We start from the raw sequence: 5,996 nt of genomic DNA on the forward strand, positions 1-5,996 counted from the left end.
TTCTTTATGTTTAGTGGCCATTTTTATTTTTTCCAATGTGAACTTGTTACTTATGTCTGTTGTCAGCATATGGATTAATCTTTTAATTATTGGTTTGTAAGAGTTATTTGGGCTGGTGCTGCAGCTCACTAGGCTAATCCTCTGCCTTGCGGCGCCAGCACACCGGGTTCTAGTCCCAGTCAGGGCACTGGATTCTGTCTCGGTGCCCCTCTTCCAGGCCAGCTCTCTGCTGTGGCCAGGGAGTGCAGTGGAGGATGGCCCAAGTGCTTGGGCCCTGCACCCCATGGGAGACCAGGATAAGCACCTGGCTCCTGCCATCGGATCAGTGCGGTGTGCCGGCCACAGTGTGTGGGCCGCAGCGGCCATTGGAGGGTGAACCAACAGCAAAAAGGAAGACCTTTCTCTCTGTCTGTCTCTCTCACTGTCCACTCTGCCTGTCAAAAAAAAGTTATTTGCATATTAAATATATTAATTTTTTTTAGTTTACATTTGCTGTATTTTTCACTAGTTGGTGGTTCTGTGAGTGTGTGCATGAGAACAGGTGCTTCAAGTACTCACACCCAGCAACAGTATCCGTTATGACTTTCCCATTGGCAGTCCTAGCTATAAAGTCTTCCACCACCTCCCCCAGTTATGGCAATATTCTTTTTTAATGTCTTCCAACAAATTTACGATGTCATTTTTACACTTGAAAATTGAATGTAACTCAAATTTATTTTGCAGCGTGAATCTAATGTGTGGTACCTCCTGCAGACTCAGTGATTCTATAAACCGGTTATTATCCAAGTCGGTAAAGGGTCTATGAAAGAAAACCCATCCATTTCTTTTGACACCAGCGTTCTCCTGTACAATGTGAGGACCATGAAATCTCCTCTGCTTCTTGTGGGGTGAAGAAACACCTCTTGAGAAGCATCAAGCACTTCAGCAGTGTACACGAATACGACCAAATTCAACATCAGGTGTAAGAGGAGCGAGACGCCCAAGGTCAAGCTCTGAGTTCTCCCATGACCTGGAGAAGTGAATGTGCTCAGCTCGAGTGGCTCTGATTCTGAGTGACTGACAGCTGCACTCAGTTCCTAAGTCAGGGCAGCCAGGCACTGGGGACGGTGAAACTTGAGTGTAGCAGTGACACATCACACTCGGGAGTACCACAGCCTCGGCCTTCTATACTGTCAAAAAAATCAGAAAAGCGAAACTCAGGTTTTAACTTAACAAATAAAAAGTGGTTAATTATCAAGCATTTCGGCTGAAAAAATTTGGCATTCTCTAAGCAGGTTTGGTTCTCCATAAACCTCATGCCAAACTTGTTAGTGTTACCCAAGACACCACTTCTATTGCACAGTATTTGCAGACTTTCACTGTTACTCTGATCAGAACAGCACATATAGGAAATGGGTCAGAAGCCACCAAGCTCTAGCCTGATATTCCAGGCTCTGGCTGTACCCGCTCCCAAGCCTTGTTCACCAGGGCGCCATTGCTGGAGTGGCCAGAGGGGGCGCTGGTGAGAGCTAGCCAGCCGTATTCCGCCATTTTCCCTCTTCCTCTGGTCCTACAGGTGAATAAATCACGTTATTGTGGGGATTCAAATATGGCCGGAGAGGAAGCAGCACCAAGTTTACGAGTGAAGAATGAAGAAACTGTCCTGAAAGTTTGTGAAAGGATGCAGAGAATGTGCTGAGCGTTCCACTGGCGTCCATCTCTCTTATTGTTAGTCTCTTCAAGGTCGCACAGGACATTATCAGGGGCATGAGACATCTGCAGTGGTATTCAAGGAGGTGAGCCCAAGCCTCCCTCATTTTCTCAGATGAAAGCTAGTAAATTTAGCAATAAGAGATCCAAGAAGGCAGTGCCCCACCCTCATTATGCGGCTATGATTGAATTTTGAGTAAGAAATCTTGGTTCTCTGGAAAGTACCATGTGCTCATTTTCTTTTTCCTTTCTGAGCTATTGAGTCTGAAGAGGCATGTCATTTTTTCCTTTCAAGAAAAGCGAGAAATAAGCGTGACAACACTTTTTTAATGAGTCCAAGTTTGTCCTACTTATGGAAGAAGTACAAGATAACAGCTACCATTTTCTACATGTCTGGCCCTAGGAACTTAAATATGATTATTTTTCCAAGTGAGGGAAATGAATCCCAGCAAGATTAAGCATTTCATAAATCATAAATAGGATTTGAACCTGCACTGTCTCCCTGCAAAACATTTGCCCTTTCCACCACTCAAGGCTGGCTTTCCCTAAACTTGACCTCCAAAATGCACCCACAATGCATTTCTAACCTTCTCTCTGCATCTTGATCAGGACAAGAAAAGCGTAAATGGAACCTTGCTGAGTTCTTAAACTTAGAAAACAATTTTTGCCCATCAATCCATGAATTTAAGTCTCTGAAGTTTATTTTTTTAAGATTCACTAGGGCCAGTGTTGGGGTACAGTGGGCTAAGCTACCATTTGAGACCCTGGCATCCAATATGTATGCCAGTTTGAGTTATAGCTTCTCCACTTCCAATCCAGCTCTCTGATAATGTGCCTGGAAAAGCAGTGGCAGGTGGCCCAAGTACTTGGAACCCTGCCACCCACAAGAGAGACCTAGATAAAGTTCCTGGCTTCTGGCTTTGGGCCTGGCTCAGTCCTGGCCATGTGGCCATTTGGGGAATGAACCAGTGGATGGACGATCTCTCTCTCTTTCTATGTGTGCGTGTGTCTTCCTCTCAGTAACTCTACCTTTCATATAAATAAATAAACAAACAAATCTTTAAGACTTATTTATTAACTTGAAAGGCAGAGCAATAGGATAGGAAGGAGGGGAGACACATACACACACACAACACACACACACGCACACAGAGGGAGAGAGACATCTTGTACCTGCTTGTTCACTCCCCCTCAAACCTGGAAGAGCCAGGACTGGGTCAGGCTGAAGTAGGAGCTGGAAACTCCATGTGAGTTGGAGTGGAGGGGCTCATCCATCCACTTGGGTGGCAGGGGTTACAGTACTTGGGCCATCTTCTGTTGCCTTCTCAAGCACATTAACCCCAAACCAGACCAGAAGCAGAGCAGCCAGACTTGAACAGGTACTGTGCTATCAGACACCAGCACCCTGACAGCATCTTAACCTGCTGAGTCACACTGCAGGGCCCCTTGTAGGTTTCTCTTAGATGTAATGAGTTAATCTCTTAGTCATCTCTTCTGTTAGTTTCAATCCCTGGGCAACTACAGTTGAGGTTAGATTGCCACACGGTGATCTTCCGTCAGTAATCCCCCCGTTACTCTACAATATGATGGTGTCTCAAATCTACGTATGGCCTTCACCTGTAAAGTATGGTGGTATCAAAACAATGGAGATTATTTTGCTATCAAAGGACTGATATGTTTGCACCCTGCTCTAATGTGCACAAACCTTGAAAACATTAAGTTAAAGGACCCAGACACTAAAAATTTCACATACTTACACCTAAGAACAGCATCCATCTATAAGAGCTAAGGAATTATGGACACGTTCTGCTGTTTAAAATTTGTTCAGTTTATACATGATCAAGAAATACCTTAATTGGCCGGCGCCGCAGCTCAGTAGGCTAATCCTCCGTCTTGTGGCACCAGCACACCAGGTTCTAGTCCCAGTCGGGGCGCCGGATTCTGTCCCGGTTGCCCCTCTTCCAGGCCAGCTCTCTGCTGTGGCCAGGGAGTGCAGTGGAGGATGGCCCAAGTGCTTGGGCCCTGCACCCCATGGGAGACCAGGAGAAGCACCTGGCTCCTGCCTTCAGATAGGCACGGTGCGCCGGCCACAGCGCACCAGCCGCGGCGGCCATTGGAGGGTGAACCAACGGCAAAGGAAGACCTTTGTCTCTTCTGTCTCTCTCACTGTCCACTCTGCCTGTCAAAAAAAAAAAAAAAGAAAGAAAGAAAGAAAGAAAGAAATGCCTTAATCAAGGTCAAAGGGCACATTAGAACAAAAATATTTGCTAGTCATATCCTAAAAAGTTAATTTTCCTAATAAATTCACTACAAGGAAAAGAGAAACATCCAGGAGAAATCCTGAGGACACTGAATAGAAAAGCCACCTGGCCACCTGCTCACACCTCTTCTCCCCCACATCCTGGAGCTGTGGCTGCAAACCAGGAGCCGCCTCTGTCACCACTGTCTGTGTTCTAATAAGTGGAAGGCACTGATTGGCTCAGCCTAGACCACATGGCACACCCCCAGGGATGGGAGTGAAATTTCCTGGAACCTCCTGGATGGATTCTCTAGTAGAAAGTTAGATGGATTTGAAGCTAGAATCAACCGATAGTATTGCCTGGAATCCATTTGATCCTCTCAGGGGCTAGAAAATTCTGAATATTGGGGAAAATTGGAAGTATGAGTAGACCAGTGTGACAGGCCTCTGAAAAAGTAAGATAATTAACAGAATCATTGACATAATCCACAGCTTCACTCTAAAAAATGGCTAGATAGTTTAAGCAATTTTTTTAAATTAGTTTTTTATTTGAAAGAGCAACAGAGAGAGAGGAAGAAAGACAAAGATCGACCTTTCTTCTGCTGGTTCACTCCCTAAATGGCTGCAACAGCAAGGTTTGGACCAGATCGAAGCCAAGAGCAGGGAACTCCATTCAGGTCTCCCGATGGGTGGCAGGACCCAAGCACTTGGGCCAGCCTTCCCAGGCAGGAGCTTTAGCAGAAGGCTGGGCTGGAAGCAGACAGCCAAGATCCTAACTGGTGCTCCAGTATAGCAATCAGCATCAAGCAGCGGCCCAACACCTGTGCCACAACGCTGGCCCCTCCCCTAAGCAAATTTTTGACTTGTTAAAATGTTGCCTGACTAATGACAGCTGGTCTAAAAAGTAAAAAAAGAAATCCCTGTTTAACTCTCTTACTCAAATCACTATGATGAGTGCTCACTTCTATAAAGAGAGAAAACATCTTTCATCTCTGAATCAGTTATCTGGGTAAGGTGGGGGCACCCTTAAGCCAGCCTTACACAAGCACACATATACCCAGGAGAGAAGAAAATCCACATCCTGTCAAGTTTTGAAGTGATATAAATCCCCGAAGAAGCTACCTCAAAGACCCCAGGAAGATCTCACACCCAGCAAAACCTCAGCCATCCTTTGTACTCAGCCATGCCCCACCACACTGCCCTGAGACAGACAGGCCCCTCACCCTGCAGGCCTCTGGCCATGCCCCCAGGCAGGAGAATCCCATATCCAGGGACCATGGAGCAGCAGCTCCCCCACAGCTGGAACTCAGCATCATTGCGCCCACCACATGTCTGAAACATCTTGGTCCGCGCTATGGGGACCCACCTTGCTAAGTCATCGGAGAGACCTTGAGGAAGTAGAGGGACTGGATCGACAGCATCAGTGGTAGTGTGATAACGTACTGAGTTCAGACATGCCAGCTCTGTTCCAAGAAAACACGTTAGACAAGGTGAACGTGAGAGAGCTTATCTGCGCGATGCATGACGCGTGCACGGGGCGGCGCTCGGAACCAGAAGAGGTTCAGAAGGCTCCGTGGTGGCAGTCTGATATAGGATCACTGGGAAGCTCTGCCTTTGCCTTATTTGCGCGTGTTCTGATCGGCTGACTGCCTGCGATTGGCCGCCTGGTAGGTGGGGCAGGCCCAAGGAGCCAGCGCTTGTTCCGGAAAGAACACAGTCACCCCGGTAGGCGTATTCCTCCTGACTGTCCCCGTGAATGGAGCCGGACAGAAAGAGGCAGCCACGTCCACCTGTGTTACCAGCAGTCTGTGCGATGGTGTCAGCGTATACCACTGCTGACACTGAAGTCAGTGCGTGCGACAAATATGCGAGTGGTAATGGGGGAAACCTCCCAGGGATTTTAAAAAATTAAATAGAGTGGAAGAATGAGAAGTAAGGAATGCACACTGCCCACTCAGGGGGCCGGGCAGCCAACTTTAAGAGTCCTCAAAGGCGAAAATTGAGAGGGGGGAGCAGAGCAACATTTAAAGAAGGAATAGGAAGCTTCCTAAAACTGAAGTTCTGACAC

General features: G+C 47.0%; 1 long non-coding RNA gene across 1 annotated transcript; it reads right to left on the reverse strand.

Moving 5' to 3' along the window:
* Nucleotides 1-631: 631 nt before the first annotated feature.
* Nucleotides 632-3,868, reverse strand: LOC138843833 (uncharacterized). The gene is made up of 2 exons (XR_011378857.2): nucleotides 3,540-3,868; nucleotides 632-1,169 (listed from the first exon to the last, which is right to left on the reverse strand). It is a non-coding gene; the product is annotated as an uncharacterized LOC138843833 (long non-coding RNA).
* Between the last annotated feature and the right edge of the window lie 2,128 nt (nucleotides 3,869-5,996).

This window comes from Oryctolagus cuniculus, chromosome 9, assembly GCF_051225735.1.
Source record: "Oryctolagus cuniculus isolate XC-2025 breed Fujian yellow rabbit chromosome 9, ASM5122573v1, whole genome shotgun sequence".
NCBI classification, from domain to species: domain Eukaryota; kingdom Metazoa; phylum Chordata; class Mammalia; order Lagomorpha; family Leporidae; genus Oryctolagus; species Oryctolagus cuniculus.